The sequence below is a fragment of the Cupressus sempervirens genome, chromosome 5, assembly GCF_028749045.1.
Source record: "Cupressus sempervirens isolate cs-2001-9-10 chromosome 5, ASM2874904v1, whole genome shotgun sequence".
Taxonomy (NCBI): Eukaryota; Viridiplantae; Streptophyta; class Pinopsida; order Cupressales; family Cupressaceae; genus Cupressus; species Cupressus sempervirens.
The window spans coordinates 691,801,789-691,821,512 of record NC_143122.1 but is presented as its reverse complement, the minus strand read 5'-3'; positions in this window follow the sequence as shown (position 1 = coordinate 691,821,512).

The window sequence follows — 19,724 nt, the reverse complement described above, 5'->3', positions numbered from 1 at the left end:
ATGGGATCTACAGAAATCAAGACTACATAAGAAGAACCCTCACAACAAGAGACTCCAAGCAAGAGAAATAAAGAGAAGGAGGTAGTTGAACACATCCCTTCATCATCCAGAGCCAAGGTTACAGAAAGACATATCCCGAAATGGTTCTAGAGAGAAATAATGAGAAGTGCTAAGCATCAATTCCTTGCTTCAGAGGATGATATTTGTGACATTGTAGAGATTTTGAACAAGCCTGACTCTCCATTACATGATGCAACACCATTTGTATTCATTATTACTACTAAAAATTAGGACTTATTTGCACAGGTGGGTCACCCTCTGAAAGGTACAGATGAAGAAGCTATTAGCCTTCAGGACTATGAAGTGAAGGATATCATGTCAAGAAAACCTACACAGGATACTTCTCGACAGATGATGACTATGGGAGTCAAGGAGGTTCTTAACCATATGGAACAAGATGAGATTGAAATCAAAACACTTCAAAGGCAAGTTGAAATCTTAAAAGGATATTTAGCTAAAGTTATTGGTCCTCTTTATTCTGAACACCCTGAGGAGACTTTGAATACCATTCTTAGAGAAGGGGAAGGTGTACGACTCAGTCCATTTTTGAGAGCTTGTTAGGATTGGCGAGATAGCCTTGAGGATAGGGGTATCACTATAATCATAGGAAGTTTGAAGTTATTTCATGTTACACAAGAGAATGTTGATAAGATCGTGACAATTTTGAGGCAGGACTTTAGTATTATGGATGAGGTACTGGTATGGAGCAAGGATTTACAAACTCTACAGGCCATAAAAGGGAAAAGGTACTACATTCTGATTGATGTATATACCAGAGAAGAGTTAGAAATGATAGATGATTGGATAGAAAACATTGTAGATGGAAATAAAGTGATGGAAACATTGCATGATGAGATACATAGGCTCAAGGACTAAGCTCGAGAGTGAATTTTGGAAGAAGAAAAGTTGTACAGTGATGCATGCTTGGACATTTTTGAAGATGAAGAATGAGAGAAGCTTTTACCAGTTGAGGTAGTTGTGGAGAATTTTAGAAAGACTTTAGAGGAAGTATCCATTGATGAAGACATCAGACAAACCTTCAAGACAGAAGAAGCACTGTTAGAGTTGGACACCAAACTTGAAGATTTTGCAGAAACTGGAATTGAGGTGGACAATTATAGATAGAAGGTTAAAGACAAGTATGAGGCTTTGGATCTTCTTGATGCTACTAAGATTACTGAGATTATAGAGAAATTCAAGGGCAAACATCCAAATATATCTTTAGGATAAAGATGAGCTAAACCTAGATGCCAGAATTTCAATTTTGACACTTAGTAAAATTTTGAGATTTTGACCCTTTCGAGGTCTGCAATTCAAAGGTGTGCTGACAGTTGATTGCCAGTTCCAAAAATAGCACTTTCCATGCATTGGGAGTGCATTTTGATGGCAAGTTAACACCGACACACATCAAGTGAAGGGTCAGCTTCTATTTTTGGTGTCTTTATGCACTTCTACTTCGATTGATGGCCTCCTACTTTCTCTCTCATGTTTTCATTGTTTTTGACATGTAAAGGGCTCATTCATCCAATTAATAAATAAAATGTGGATGGAGTCCCTCTAAGCACCAGTTAGATTTTCAGTTTGTATATATTTAGTTTATTTTAAATGTTTTAAAATCATTTTATTGCATTAAGATATCTCTTACTCTCAACACAAATTGAGGAGATGATTTCTTATAAATACCCCATTGTAAAATGTAACAAAGGCCACCATTATTATGCAATAAAGTTATGCTTTTGGTGCTAGCATTCAAAGTGTAGTTATTCTTGCCTGAATGTGTCATTGTTTTGTGGATTTTATTCATGAGATTGTGATTGAGCCAAAGGTTTATTGCGTTGTTTCTGGTTGTGCAATCTTTTAGTTTTGGTGTTTGCTACAGATATACAAATTTCGCTGACATAACGTGCTTGAGAAGAGATCATCCCGATTGTGTCTACACAACTTTTTGTCTCACATGAGTGCACTATCTGTGGCCTTGTGATTTTATGAAAAGTGAAACATCATTCAATTTGTTAAAGATTCTCACCGACGATTGCATTAGTGGATTCTAGGAAGCACTGCTCCTATTTTCATTGGTTTCCTACCAATTTCTTTGAAGGTTTAACTCGCAGCGTGTTGTGTTATGTGGTTTATGTCCATTTAGGAATTTCAATTTCAAGTTATTTGATTTCATGTTATTTTCTTTCAGTTTCATTATTTGCTTTTCTAACCCCCTATTAGAATAGGACCTCATAGTAGTTGCATTGTTAGAATTGCATTCATTAAAAAATAGAAAATACAAAAATATTGTTCTTTTGGTGTGATATTTTGAGACAGCAATAGCTTTTACTTTGATTCCAAGATAAAAGAATTTTTTTAGAACCAACAAAGGCCTCCTTGTGAACACTCACATTTATCTTCTATTGAGCGAATTTTGGTACGTCACAAGACAAACACTAAAGCTTGGAGTGGATCCTTAAAAAGATTTTCTTTTCAAGAGAGGAATTACACTATGGATTCCTGCCGTTGACCTCGTGCAAAATGAACACCCAATAGAAGTGGCACTAGAAGGAGGTGCAATACAAAGAACCTACTATTGGGATCAAGAAAGATTTGATAAAGTTTCAAAATTTTTGCACCCTTGCAATAATCTACAGTCTGTAAAAGTTTAGAAATCACTTCTGAAAGTTTCAAAAATTTAGGTCCGAAGGTACATTGGTTTGCAAATCCACAGGTCTGCAGATCTGTAGGTCTGCAGCTCTGTATCTCTGTAGATCTCTGTGGTGCACAAAATTTAGAAGAAGTGATGAAGTGTACTTCTACAGAGGTGCACTTTTTCTAGAATTGATACAAGCTGGAAGATATTGATCCAAGATCCCCTTTCTAGCGAGCGTTAAGATCTTCACCAAGTGCCCAAGAATTTCTAGATGTTACTCATTTCTGTAAGCCATGTAGTGATAGAGGAATACCCCAAATTCAACCTCTTCCATTTGACATTTCATCATCTTCTTCTACTCCAGCACCCATTCAACCACTAGCTAGACCTCCACATATTCCAATACTCCCATCACCATCCTAGCCACCTTTAGGTCCACAAAATCCTCCAATGGCCTTTTTCGCAAATGCAGTTGATTCACCCCTTAGCTTGAGAGGTTCCCTCCATGACCTGCCTAAGAATCTCGAGAAATTTTGTCCAAGGTTTATTTATGGAGAAACAAGAACTGTCGAAGATCATGTCAAGGTTTTAAAGGAGATTTGCAATCGGAAGCAAATTGCTAATGAAGATGTGGTTCTTCATTTATTTCCTTACTCTTTGGGGGAAATTGCCTTCAATTGGTACATGAACCTACCACTAGGATGTATTGGAGACTAGGACACTTTCAAAAAATTGTTTTTGGAACAATTCAAAACATTCATCAATCTAGAAGTGATACACCAACAATTCATATCAATAAAAAGGGAACCAGCTGAAATAGTTTCACGCTTCAATCATCGCTTTCATATGGCCTACCACAAGTTGGAAATACCATACACAATACCAGTTGAAGCTGCCATCCAAGTTTATTTCAATGGGAGCATTCCTCTTATTGCAATCTTACTAAGAAGACTTCCTGCAGCAAATATTGACACATTGGACAAAGTCTTTGCAGAAGCAATCACGTTCACAAAGCAAGCTAATCCTAATGGAGGAGGAATGATGCTTCCTACACAAACAATCTCTACAATGCCAATGGTTCCCGTGGGAGCACCCACCTTGCCTAGTTAGTTCATACCTATGAACCTAGTTCCAAATCAGCAGGCACCTGCTCCACAAACTCAAGTGATAACATATCTAGGGTATGAGCCCCCAAAAATAGCCTTCTTTGAACAAAAAGCAACAGTTCCTGTGGAAGAAGATAACAATCTCCTTTCAAAAGTTGGTCAAATGAAGAAGACCATGTCACAAATGAACAAGGAGTTGACTCGTCTTAGATTGTCACAAGGACAAAATAACAACTTCCAAAGAAATAATGCTGGCCCCTACAACAACAATTTTGGTTAGAATTACAACAGGAACTTCAAAAACAACCGTAACAACAATGTAGGAAACAACTTCAATCCTCCTAATCACAAAAATGGCTTCCAAAGACAAAATCGACAATGGAACACTCGACCAAATAATGGAAGCATTCTTGCTGATAACAACAACATTTAGTACGCTGATATTAATCAGTATGATGATGGCCAAAATATGCCTAGCAACGATGGTGTGTACTATAATGGTAATCGGGATGTGAATCAAAACCCACAAGTGAATGATAATCCTCCTCCTGTTCAATTCAATGCAATGCTATTGGAATCTTACGATTCTAAAAAAAATGTACAAGTGGAATAACAAGCAAGTGAAGAATTCCCATTCCCTTTCAGTCAAGAACCCAATCTTCAACACGATGAGATGTTTTCCTTTCAAAATGATAATCGAAATACATATAATCTCAGAAACAAAAAGGATCCCTTGATCAATGGAATTCCTTTTGGTTTGCAACCAACTCCACCCGATCCTAGAGCAAACAACAATCCACCACCAGTAAGTCTAGCCCAAGGAGGACAACAATATCAAAATCAAGTGAACATACCAACAATACTGAAGAACCCTGCTTGGTCTACTGAAAAGTATAATGCAGTTGAAGATCTGAAGAAAATGAAAAGCCAATATGTCCATGTTTGACATGTTGCAAAATTATCCACAACAAAGAGAAGCAGTCATGAAGACATTGGATAATACAAAGGGTTCCCATAATATGAATAATGTCCCTCAAAAGATGGTGCCACAACAAGTAAATTCTATAGAAGCAATGTCCACTATGTTCAAGGACAAAGTTGAGGTACCCCCATTTTTGCTGAACATAAGGATATATGGAAAGAATCTTCACAATTGTCTTATTGATTCAGGAGCTTCATGTAATGTAATGCCATTATCAACAACTCAAAGGCTAGGAGTTAATCCTTAACCCTCTAATCGAGTGGTAATACAGTTGGATAAAACAAAAGTAAAAGTCATTGGAGTATTGAAAGATGTGTGGATATAGCTAACAGTTGATCCTTGAATCCAGGATATATTTGACATACATGTGTTTGACATCCCAAAGACATACGGATTAATCCTAAACAAAGAATGGACAAAATGTCTTAGAGGATGGTTCTCTACAGACTTCACTCAATTATGGTTGCCATGGAAAGGATTGAACAATCAAATTAAGATAGATGCTGAGCCCAAACTAAAAAAAATGATCATGGATTACAACGCCCCGAATGAGGTAGCATTCTTACAATTGGACTTGGGTTCGTACAAAGTGATGGTATTGAACATGGTTCCAAACAAGACATCTCAAGATCCAAATGAGGAACCTAAGGTGTCAGTACCCCAAAGTGAGACCGTGACACAATTCATAGAAAGTATGGTGACTAATCTACATTGTTTAGGAGAGGAAGCTGACCCTAGTATCCTCCTCCTTCCAAGATTTTGCCAGTTGCACAAAGTTAGTCATTCAGAGTTCGAATGTTCAGTATGCTAAGAAGAAGTAGCAAAGTTTTTGACACAAATGATGGAAAACAAGAATACAAAGACCTCAAAAGATGAAATTATTGAAAGTCAAGATTCAATGAATTCATCCAACCTTATTGAACAAAATGAAGAGGAAAGTGAAGATCTAAACATATCATACATCGATACCTCTTCAGATGGTGGAGGTTTATCTTCTCCTCCTCCTGGGATGATTAAAGTTCAGAGAAGAAGACAATATGTCAAAGGTAAAGGACGGACTTCAGTAGTCATTCATCCTAAACCTAAAGTTGAACAAATTAGTGAGATAATAGGGGAAATTCAGGAGAAGCAAGAAAAACACACTCTTCCTCTATCCATAGGATATGAAGGAGATTCATCAAGCCCTACACGAGAAAAGTTACAATGGGTTCCCAAGAAGTAGTCGTTCAAAGCTCAAGTAAAAAGAAATTTAAGGACGAATAAGCACAAAGTTAGAAAAGCCAAGGAAAATGTAGTTTGGATACTCTGCTTCGATGGTTCTAGATGCAAATTAGGTGCTGGTGTAGGTATTGAACTAATCAACCCAAAAGGTAGATCTTTCTATGCCGCATATCGATTGCAGTTTAGATGTACTAAGAATGGTGTAGAATATGAAGCTTTGATTCGAGGACTTCTCTTTGCATTGAAAAAAGGAGTCATTGCTCTTATAATCGAAGGGGATTCTCAATTGGTGATATGACAAGTAAAATCCATATACTCATGCAATGACAAAAGATTAATTGCTTACAGGAAAAGGGTATGGGATATAATGGATGACTTTGGAGCTCTAAACATCAAATCCATTCCAAGAAGAAAGAATGTGGTTGAAGACGCCCTTGCTATTTCAGCCAATGCTTTGCAACCAGCTGAAAAAAAAAAGTTAAAAAGATTCTCAGTCGAACTAGTTGCTGTTCCTTCCATTCCCAATAATATCACAAATTTTTAGGTCTTTCAAGATGATCAACATATACTCGAGTTTATTATGTGCAGTTTCCATTTTCAAGGACAAGAGATTGATGATACACCTGAGGACAAGCCTGAAGATGATGACCTTGAGGATGATGATGGAATCCTTAATTTCAAAACCAATAGCATTCCAAAAGGAATGGTTGAACTTGAACGCATCTTTGACCATGATGAATCAGCACTCAATCGAAGGGAAACTCAAGAGAAAGGAATCAAAGAATGTGACTCGTACAATTTGGGTACTGATGAAGAACCAAAAATGGTGCAAATAGGAAAAGCATGCAATCAAAAAGAAAGGGATGACATGCTCAAATTGCTCACTGAGTGTAAAGATGTTATTGCTTGGAGCTATGAAGAGTTAAAGACTTATAATCTTGAGATTATCACACATGACATCCCATTGAAACTAGATGCTAAATGTTTCTGACAAAGACAACGACCAGTAAATCTGATAATCAAACCACTGATTATGAAAGAAGTTAAGAAACTACTGGATGCTAAGATCATATTTCCTATCCGTCATTCCACATGGGTGGAAAATTTGACTCCTATATGGAAGACGACTAGAGAGATTCGCCTTTGTGTTGACTTTTGCAAATTGAATTCAGCATCTCAAAAGGATAACTACCCTCTACCCTCACTAGATGAGGTGTTGCAAATCGTTAATCGATCAAAGATGATGTCATTCTTGGATGGTTACTCAGGATATAACTAGGTAATGGTCGATGAAGAAGATAGGCTAGAGGCTGCTTTCACAACCAAGTGGGGAACGTTTTCTTATAGAAGGATGCCTTTTGGGTTGATTAATGCAGGAGCTACATTACAACGAGCAATGGATGAAGCTTTCAAAGGATTGATAAACAAGTGTATAGTCATCTACATGGATGACTTGACTATCTTTTCAAAAGATTGAAGTACTCATATTGCTGATCTGAGGCAGGTATTCAATAGATGTCATAGGTACGGCATATCACTCAATCCCAAGAAATGTTCATTTTGTGTTACTAAAGGGAAGCTCTTGGGGCATGTCATTTCTGAAGTTGGAATTTCCATTTATCCAGATAGAGTTGAGTTTATTTTGAAGTTAGCACCCCTACATAGTCAGAAGGAATTGAAATCTTTCTTTGGAAAGATAAACTTTGTACGCAAATTCATAAGTGGTTTTGCAGAGATAGTCCACCCACTCAATGATTTACAAAAAAGGGAGCTAAAACAGAATGGATACCAGAGATAAAGAAATCATTCCAAGATATTAAGGTTTCCATTTCCACGGCCCCAGTTTTGGTAAGTCTAGATTACAAATTACCATTCAAGATCTATTCCTTTGCTTCTAAACATTCTTGCACAGGGATCTTGATGGAAAAAAGAGAAAAGGAAGATGAGCGACCAATTTCTTTTATGACTTGTCCTCTAAAGAACACTGAGTTGAAATATTCAAACCTTGATAAATAGTCCTTTGCATTAATCAAGGTAGTAAAGAAGTTCTATCACTACATACTCAAAAGTAAGGTGTATGCAATTGTACCTGACCCAACAGTAAAGATGGTTTTGATGCAAAGTGAACTTGGTGAAAGAAGGGGAAAGTGGATGGCAATACTTCAAGAATTTGATCTTGAAATTCAATCTATGAGATTAGTCAAAGGCCAAGGATTGCCTAAAATGATCATTGACAACTAGGAAGGAAATCAAAAGGAATTCAAATTTGATGATGAAACTGATGAAGATGATCAAAAGAAAATGGTTATATCACAAGTTGATATCAATCAAGGTGTAGTAACAGATGTGTGGTACCAAGATATTGTCTATTATCTCTTACAAGATCAATGGCCCAAATGGATGAACAATTCACAACGTAGGGGACTTAAGATGAAATGCGAGTCATACAAGTTACTTGATAACAAGTTGTATAAAAGGAACTACAAAAGGATTTATTTGAAATGCTTAGGACGTGAAGAAGCTAAGGATGTCTTGGAACATTTTCATGGCAAGTATGGTATGGGACACGGTTTAGAAGGAGCAACAACTCACATGATTTTAAAAATGGGTTATTTTTGACCCTCGATATTCAAGGATACTTTTGAACATGTGCATTCTTGTCATATATGCCAAACTAGTGTTAACAAAGAAAGGCACCCAACAATGCCACTACAATCGATATACAAGGTGTGCCCTTTCACAAAATGGGGATTGGATTTCATTGGCCCAATAAACCCACCATCATCAACTGGAGATGCTTTCATTCTTATAGCTATGGATTACTGCACACGATGGACGAAGGCTGAGACTTTCAGAAATTGTACTGCTAAGGTGGTGATTGACTTTTGGAAGAACATATTGTTACTAGATTTGGAATTCCATTTGCCCTTGTATGTGACAACAGATCTGCATTTGCATCTACATTTTTTACACAATGGGCGTTTGAAAACAAAGTCATTATCAGATTCTCCTCAAATTACTACTTGCAAGGAAATGGGGTGGCAGAGTCTATGAACAAGAGCTTAATCATAGTGATAAAATGATTGTTGAAGGAGAACCGTAGGGAATGGCATACACAATTGAAATATGCTTTGTGGATGGATCGAGTCAGAATTAAAAAGGCCTTGGGTACTTCTCCATATCTACTTGTTTACGAGCAAGAACCAGTAGTCCCACTCAATCTCAAGATTCCTGTCTCAAAATTCATGAGTGGGTATGCTGATGACACTGATAGAGTACAAATCCGATTGATGAATCTTCTGGAAATGGATGAGAAATGAACAACTGCATTAGAGCACATGGCTAAACATCAAGTTTTTGTTAAGAGATGGTTTGACAAGAGGGCCACAATAAAATCCTTCAAGATTTCTGACCTCATCCTACTTTGGGATAAGGCGAAAGAAAAGCTGAGCAACCATACCAAGTTTCAGTGCTTATGGATAGGCTCGTAACAGATTGTGAAAATTCTTGGAGAAAACACTTTTAGGCTAAGTTCTTTATAGGGGAAATTCTACCTTTTCCCATAAATGGGAAATTTCTAAAACATTATCTTGAAGCCTAAAAAAAATTTAAAAAATTAGTTAGATTTCATTTCTGCATCTAGATTAGATTTTTATTTCTGCAAGCGTGTTTATTTCTACAAGTGTATTTCTTTTCAAGTTGTGTGTATGCTTTCAGTCATGTGTTCATTTTCAAAGTTATGTCACTCCTAGGGGGTAAGGTGTACTTGGGATCTTTCTCATGATTTTTGCTAACCACTCTTTGGTCCCGATTTCAAGAGGAGGTATTTCTTTGTCAAAACATTTTGATGGCTGTGTGTCTCATACCAACTGAGCAATTGACATTTCTTGTGGAATTAGGGGACTTTCAGTCTGGAAATCAGAAGCCTAGACCAACAAGCCCTCAACACTTTGAAAATTTTAAAATTTGATTGTTTTAGGTGCTTTTGAATTAAAGTTGAAGATGATGTGGAATGATCCAAACTTCAACTAGTTCAAGTAGGAGGGATTTCCTCGAAAGGTTACTAAGATCATTATTGGTGTGAGAGATTCCTAAAAGTTCTAAAAGAGGAATGCAAGGGATGTTCATAAGAGATCGAATCCAAGAAATGACACCGATGTTCTGGCTACACAATCTAAGTGTAGTCAGGATACATAACAAAAAAAAAAAAAGACGGTCTTAAGTTTGAAGGATTCTAGCAATCTGAAATGGTTAAAGATACGTTACAAAAAAAAGTGTCTTGCAGTCAAAAGTATTGTTTTATCAAAAGTAACGTGTGGAACGAGATGGAGAAATTATACAAAAGGCCAAAAAATTAAAAGAATGTGGCATCCTGCCAAGAGCCCTCAAACTGATCCTCTCATCTGGTCAAGCAATTGATTGACAAAGAGCCTTCATGAAAATTCTAAATGAATGAGCTGGGAGGGGTGGAAGATTGTTTTGAGTTCACAGAGAACTTTGATTGATGACATCCTAACATGTCAAAGGGAATGAATACACAATGCACACATTGAGTTTGAAGGTTTTGACTTCAAAGATTTTGATTGCAAGGTCATCTAAAGTACGCTCGAGGTGTTTGAAGTTCGGTTGGTGTTTGACACACAATGGATTTTGTTGATGAAAAAATGCCTTGGTCATTTCTTCCTTTTTTCGGGGCTATTTGTTGTGGTCTCCACAACACATGCCCCATTCCTTACCAGGAATGGGGACCCCCTACTTTTTTCGACTTCCACACTCATAGTTCGAGAGTTGGGAGAAGAAAACTCTATTAAATAAGTTAGAATTTTGGAGTAAAAAAAACAAAAAACAAAAATCAAATAAAAAAAAAAATTTAAAAAAAAAATCTCGTGCGCCCACATCGAGGCATGTGCACATTGCAAAAAAGAAAGGGGGTTATAAAACCCCCTCTCCCCCTTCTTACTTGTTCATTTTTTTTAGAAGGGAAAAGAAGGAGAGGTATGCAGACCCCCTCCCCCTTACGTCCATTTTTTCCACTCAAATCCTAGCGCGCGTGCGCCCATGGGAGGAAACGAGCAGCGTGGCACTGTGCATGTCCTTTGGGCTAAGCGCACCCTTGGGGCTATGTACAGCCGTTGCCACAGTGCCCTTTTGGATGCATGGTGCAGTGCGGCGCATGCCCCCTGGGGCTGTGCACGACGGTGGTGACAACACCCCTTTTGGGCACGGGATGCGACGCTACGCGCGCCTTTTGGGGCTAGGCATGACCACCACCGCTATGCCCTTTTGGGCACATGATGCGATGTTGCGCGTGTCCTATTGGGCTACGGTGTCGCTTGCCCCCTCCCCTCTTTTGGGCATGTGTGGTGGCATGTGCCGCCATGTATAGACCCTAGCCACGTGTGCCACCATGCCTCCACCCACCATTTTTTAATTTTAGTTTAATTTAGTTGTAAGTGGAAAGAGAAAAAATAAAAATAAAGAAAAAAGAAAAAATAAAAAAAAAAACAACAAAATAAATAAATTTTCTAGGACTTTTAAATTTTTTTTTTTAATATATCCAATAATTAATTAATTTTTTTGACATATAGGTAATATAATCAGATGGCGTCCACATCCTAATTAGCAGCAAAATCAGTTGTGTACAAGTTCCAAGGCATAACCTCAAAATCATGATTGCACGATGAATACTCTGAGATCAAAGATATAGAACTTGGACACACAGACTTGGGAGAGTTCTTGAGAGTTTGTAACAACCCAACTAAAAGATCATCTTTGAGATCTGCCTTAATCTGTTCTGGATTGGTAAATGCAACATCACATCCGGGGACCGTGCAACCAGCTGAATTGATTATGACCCTATCTCGGCATCTTGTTCTTGATGAAAAAGTGGTAAAGAGCGTCACTGGGGAAGTGGTCTTAGATCTATGACCTGATAATATCAAGAGAGTTTTTCACCTACCTAGAGCTGATCAATTTATCAAGCTTTCATATGAAGCAACTGAGAGGTGGCATCAAGATCATTACCAAGAGGCCATTGACATCATATATTCCTCCTACTTCATTGATAAGCCACCTCAGGGGAAGACAATCAAAAAAGTGGATATGACTCAAGGATACATGAAAGATGACATTGGATATTCAATCATTTTCCTGAGCAGAGTTATGGGATTGCCTGCAGTAGGTCATCTTGCTCCATTCACGATCAACTTCATTGAGACCATCAGACATGCAAAGATGCCACTGGATTGGGCCACCAAACTTAGTGAGAACTTATGTGACCAATTGCGGATAGTAAAGGACAAGAAGAAGTTCTACATGAATTCTTATGTGGTATATCTACTTGCAGCAAGAGCCACCGATTATCCCAAGTTGTACAAGAAGGGCAATATGTAGGATCCTAATGCATGGACGTATATAATCTATCCTCAGTTAGTTAAGAAGAAGCTCTCATCACAGAGAAAGGAGTATAGAATTGTGAATGATGCCTTCATCTTTTCCATCATTTGATTCATCGAAGAGGATTATGGGAAGAGATTTTTTGATGAGGCCAAGGCACATATCATAGCTCTTGGTGCATACTTCATCCAATTTTGTACATTCAATACATTTGGGTTAGTGGTGCATCCATCCATCCAAAGAAGCTCCCAAGATACCCAAGTGACAAGTTGGTTCTAATGGAAAATTCTTGACAGATTGAGTCAGCTTATGAGAGGATCAAAAAACAACGAAGGCCTTGTTGGGATTGGCCTTTTGTAATAGGAGCATACTAGGTAAAGAGAAAGCAAGATATCTCAACTTTTAAGTGGGAATGGGAGAATTATCCTCTTGAAGAATATAACTCTCCTCGGACATTCTTTGAAAATGTTGGTAAAGTGGAAAACTTGGCAGGAAAAGAGTTCTACCACGAGGACGCCATTGAAGATCATTGGATGAATGCCAAAAATGACTATGATATTCATGTTAGGGACTATTGTAGAATGACATTGTATTTAGCAGAGAAGGCTCTCCATTTGACCATCCCGAATGAGAATAGGCTACAGGATTTACAAGAGCTACTGGATCCCTTATTCAATTCAGATAAAGTTGGTGAGAGGCCCATCCTAAATGAAAAAATTGATAGAGAGGAAGGAGATGATATTAATGATCAAGCAAGACATGTCATCAGAATGACAAAGAGTTGGATCAAGAAACCCTTTCCACTTGATCCAATTCTAGATATAGTGATATTCCATGCACATGCTTGCCTAGAAAGGGTAAAGGGGAGAAAAGTCACAGTTCCTATCTTTGCACTCCAATCTCCTATCAGGCCAAAAATAGTCTACCAGCTTGATCATCCAGTAGGATACTACCATCCTTTAGATAAGACGAAAAAGAGGAAGAGAGCCTCTCCTCAAAGGATTCAGACAAAGCATGCTGAAGAACAAGCCACTGTGCAGCAATAGGAATCTACTCCCCAAGAGCCCCAAGACTCTAGAATTTCTCAAATCCAGGTTGATTTTCCATTACCTCCTATTTTTTCAAGCCAACAAGAAGAGGGAGAGATTCCAGAGACATCCATTCATCTGATGCATGAAGAACCCTCTTCTCCTATGGTTCTACAAAAGGCTAAAGAGGGTCAAGGTTAGAATGAACAAGAGGCAAAGAGTTCATAAAAGATTAGTGCCTAATCCCTCTGTTCCTGAAATCATTCTTCAGGAAGAATCAGATGAGGCAGAAATAGAGTGAGATGAGGAGGAGGAGGAGGCCCCTCTACAAAGGAGAACTCGACTGGCCAAAGCTACAGAATTGGAAAGAAAGAAGAGTGCCACAAATACCCCACCACCCAACCAAGCTGAAATGGTAGAACTCTCTTCTTCGGAAGACAAAGTAAAAAGATGGGTGAATGAGCAAAGGGAGCTAGGTGATGATGTTCTCTCCATCCTAGATTTTTATTTCATGCCAGTGGGTACAGAATTGGTTGGAGATAAGATTAGAGATACTCCTACAGGTGAACTTCAATAGCAAGATTGGACGTAGATGCCACCTGAGACGCAAGGTCCTAATCCAACTCTCCCATCTTCACCTCAGGTTATGATGGTAGATAAGGTTTCAGTGACACCTCCACCTCTGAGTTCAGAGAAACATGTTCAGAAGGAATCATCATTACAAGGAGAACCAGAACCAAGGGTTACTGATGAGCCATCAAAAGAGGCATAGGTAGTAGAATGTATACAACAACCTTCTCAGGAAGTTGAGGATCAAACTACGGGATCTACAAAAACTGAGACTACAAAAGAAGAACCCTCACAATAGGAGACTCCAAGAAAGAGCAATAAAATGAAGGAGGTAGTTGAACACATCCCTTCATCATCCAGAGCCAAGGTTATAGAAAGACATATACTGAGATGGTTTGGGAAAGAAATAATGAGAAGTGCTAAGCATCAATTCCTTGCTTCAGAGGATGATATTTGTGACATTGCAGAGATTTTGAACAAGCTTGACTCTCCATTACACGATGCAACACCATTTACATTCATTAATACTACTCAGAACTAAGACTTATTTGCATAGGTGGCTCACCCTCTGAAAGGTATGGATGAAGAAGCTATTAGCCTTTAGGACTATGAAGTGAAGGATATCATGTTAGGAAAACCTACATAGGATACTTGCCGACAGATGATGACTATGGGAGTCAAGGAGGTTCTTAACCATATGGAATAGGATGAGATTGAAATCAGAACACTTCGAAGGCAAGTTGAAATCTTAAAAGGATATTTAGCTAAAGTTATTGGTCCTCTTGATTCTGAACACCCTGAGGATACTTTGAACACCATTCTTAGAGAAGGGGAAGGTGTACAGATCAGTCCATTTTTGAGAGCTTGTTAAGATTGGTAGGATAGCCTTGAGGATAGGGGTATCACTATAATCACAGGGAGTCTAAAGTTATTACATGCTACACAAGAGAATGTTGATAAGATCGTGGAAATTTTGAGGCAGGACTTCAATATTATGGATGAGGTACGGGTATGGAGCAAGGATTTACAGACTCTACGGGCCATAAAAGGGCAAAGGTACCACATTTTGAATGATGTATATATCATAGAAGAGTTAGACATGATAGATGATTGGATAGAAAATATTGTAGATGGAAACATTGCATGATGAGATACATAGGCTCAAGGACCAAGCCCGAGAGCAAATTTTGGAAGCAGAAAAGTTGTACAGTGATGCATGTTTGGACATTTTTGAAGATGAAGAATGAGAGAAGCTTTTACCAGTTGAGTTAGTTGTGGAGAATTTTAGAAAGACTTTAGAGGAAGCATCCATTGATGAAGACATCAGACAAGCCTTCAAGATAGAACAAGCACTATTAGAGTTGGACACCAAACTCAAAGATTTTGCAGAAACTGAAATTGAGGTGGACAATTATAGACAGAAGGTTAAAGACAAGTATGAGGCTTTGGATATTCCCAATGCTGCTAATATTACTGATATTATAGAGAAATTCAAGGGCAAACATCCAAATATATCTTTAGGATAAAGATGAGAAAAACCCATATGCCAGAATTTCAATTTTGACACTGTAAAATTTTGAGATTTTGACCCTGTCAAGGTTCGTAGGTCTGCAATTCAGAGGTGTGCGGACAGTTGACTGCCAGTTCCAAAAATAGCACTTCCCATGCATTGGGAGTGCATTTTGATGGCAAGTTAACTCTGACACACATCAAGTGAAGGGCCGACTTCTATTTTTTGTGTCTTCATGCACTTCTACTTTGACTGATGGCCTCCTCCTACTTTCTCTCTCATGTTTTCATTGTTTTTGACATGTAAAGGGGGCTGATGCGTCCAATTAATGAATAAAATGTGGATGGAGTCCCTCTAAGCACCAGTTAGATTGTTAGTTTGTATATATTTAGTTTGTTTTAAATGTTTTAAAAGAATTTTATTGCATTATGATATATCTCTCTCTCTCAACACAAATTGAGGAGACAATTTCTTATAAATATCCCATTGTAAAATGAAGGCCACCATTATTATGCAATAAAGTTATGCTTTTGGTGCTAGCATTCAGAGTGTAGTTATTCTTGCCTGAATGTGTCATTGTTTTGTAGATTTTATTCATGAGATTGTGATTGAGCCAAAGGTTTATTGTGTTGTTTTTGGTTGTGTGATCTTTTAGTTCTGGTGTTTTCTACAGATATACGAATTCCACAGATGTAATGAGCTTGAGAAGAGATCACCCGATTGTGTCTACATAGCTTTTTGTCTCACATGAGTGCACTTTTTGTGGCCTTGCAATTTGATGAAAAGTGAAACATCATTCGATTTGTTAAAGATTCTCACCAACGATTGCATCAGTGGATTCTAGGAAGTGCTGCTCCTATTTTCATTGATTTCCTACCAATTTCTTTGAAGGTTTAACTCACAACATGTTGTGTTCGTTTAGGAATTTCAAATTCAACTTATTTGATTTCATTTTATTTGCTTTCAGTTTCATTATTTTCTTTGCTAACCCTTTGTTAGAATAGGACCTCATAGTAGCTGCATTGTTAGAATTGCATTCATTAAAAAAATAGAAAATACAAAAATATTGTTCTTTTGGTGTGATATTTTGAGACAACAACATATTTTACTTCGATTCCAAGATAAAAGAGTTTTTTTAGAACCAGCAAAGGCCTCCTTGTGAACACTCACATTTATCTTCTACTGAGCAGATTTTGGTATGTCGCAAGACAAACACTGAAACTTAGAGTGGATCCTTAGAAAGATTTCCTTTTCAAGAGAGGAATTATACTATGGATTCTTGCCATTGACCTCATGCAAAAAAAATGCCCAATAGTACTATCTCTTGTTTATGAATGGTATAATTTATGTTCATGAAGGTCATTAAGGCATTAATGAGCAACTTCCAAAAGGACTTAAACATTATCCTAGAAAATTTAGTAGTTTTCCGTACATTTGTTAGATGTTATGCATATTGGAAAGAATGTAATAGGACACTATAGAAAATATTGGATGAAAGACATGAAAAAGAAAAAATAGTCAAAATTTGCAATGATATTGATGAATCCAATCATGCATTGAAGTAATTCCTTGAATCAAGTAATAATGGAAACTAGATTGATAGTATAAGGAAACTTGCAACAAAGAATATAACTATTTTCACATAACCCATAATAGATATGAAATAAATATGAAAGTAAAATCCACATGCAAGAGAATAGATAACATACCCACAAAAATGTGACACAAGATATACCCTAGGAAACTCTCATTGAGGAAAAAAACCCAACCTCCAAAAACATCCATCACCATGTATTATTCAGAAAAAACACCATTGCAATACAACCATGGAAAAATTAAAAGCCATAGCCACCACCAAACAATCTATGTGAATAAGAATGAATCCACATATCCCATGCCATGCTTCCAACCTTCACAAATTCCCCCTTAGCTAACTTGTCAAACCTTGTCCTACTTGACTCTTTCCCATTTTTCCTTATATCTTCTCGCATCAACAACTACCCTTGTGGCTACTTATATAGTAGAAAGCCCCACAAAACCACCAAGTGGTATTACATAAACCATATGCTACCTAACCCCTTGACCTCACATTTAATATTGAAATTTTAATTCTTTTCTCCAATTTTAAAATAATTAAATGAAATATTATTATAATGTTACAATACAACTCATCAAGTATATCCCATGGGAATTTTTACATGTTGCACATCCATCTAGGTGCAACATTAGATAGTAAAATAAAATAAAATAATATAACAATATTATGCAATGTGTGCAACACCTATTATCTCAACAATCTCTCACTTGTATACATTGCATAGGGTCAATCTGTAACCACATAAATGAACAAGGGAACAATCCCTCCTAGCACATCCACCATAATTGATCAAAGTACACAATGTGCTCCATCATAGTACCCACAAAAAAATTAAAGTATCCAACATCTCAAAGATGAATGAAGCCACCTTCTATTATGCCACTACCACCAGACATATATAGAAGCCATGAAAAGAGAAAGACACCCAACCTGTCCCATTAGAAGATAATAAAATTCTATACCAACTAAAATTTCAAGCACAAAAACCTAATCCAAAGGTAATCGCATGTATCCTTAGTTGTCAAAATATACCCATAGCTGAAATAACACTCATAGCAAGTGCCAAACTCATCCTAATATCCATAGCTCGAAAGGTATACCAAGTGAATCTCAAATCATCAACACATCCAATCTATAACCTACAATCACAATCCTTAAGAGAAATACCTGCCACATATATACCAAGAAGTTCCCACTACAAAAGATAATGCCAAATATATAGCCAATCTACTCACAACATCTCAAAGAAGTGAATCCATGTAGTCTCAAGGACATGCACAACACATAAACCAATAATCTACAAGAACAAATCTCATAAAAAATCTCCAATAGTCTCTCAAGCTCTCCACAACCAACAGAGGAAAGAGATAAAGGAATAACCATGTCATCTCTCACATAACATACATGAGCAAAAACCAGCGACCACAATCTTTAACCAATCTCAAATCCAATGTAAGTGAAACTAAATAGCTAGGTTGATAACCAAGACCAAAGAGAAACCATACAAATCATAACCTACAAGATGTTCTTTTACACACACCTCTAGATGTAAAATGTGCAAGTATGATCTCCTCCATAAAACTCCAATAAAGAAGCCACAACAACACCCAAACCATACCATATTGGTAATCATGGATGTAAGCCTCTCACAAGAAGATCAAACTCGTAAACCATTCCTAAACTAAGGAATACCCATTCCTAATCCAAGGAATATGCCCAATATAAAACCATCTCCCAAACTCAACCAACATAACAACATATACAAATGGAGATAGCCAATGCTAAACCATCTCTCAAACTTTAGAACTAACTCATGTACCATAGCTCAAGATCCATATCTATGAAAGACAAGCATAAACAAAATACACCTGAGAGAAACAATGGGCTATACCTCTCAAGTAATAAAACTGTAGAGTAGACCAAGAGTTGGGAATGAGAATGCTCATCAAGATACCCAAGTCTCCAACGAAGACTCATCTAAGAATAATCTCCTCTCAAGTCCATACTAGGTGAGTTCCCTTTGGACTTCCTATTGAAACCAAAAAATTGTCCCAACAAATACTTCTCTAATCAATGAGAAATTAGCATCACCACTGTCTCTAAGTATCCATGAGTGCTTGTATCCAATCAATTCATGTCAAATCATAATGAAACATAGCAATATCATGAAGTATCTAGCTTATGATCAATGTAATCAATACCAAGAAACTAAACCAAGATCTATGTCAAAGTTCCAGTCATAGTCTCAGGAGCATAAACATGACAACATGATCTAACCATCTCAACCGAAGAGATAACATGCTACATATAAACATACCATAATATTTTAACACTTTAAATGTGTATCAAGAGTATACCATGACATAATAATGAAACCATCCTCACACCAAAGATAACATTTCAAATGAAAGCATAAATTGCACCTTTACCAATGACCTTATGAGTCCTCTAGATGCAACCATCTCCATACACCATGAAGAAAACCATCTCCACATACCATGAAGAAACATCACCACACACCATGAAGAAACATCACCACACACCATGAAGATAAACAAGAACCCCACGAGTCCTCAAAATCTAACCATCTTCACACACCATAAAGATAACCAAGTGCAC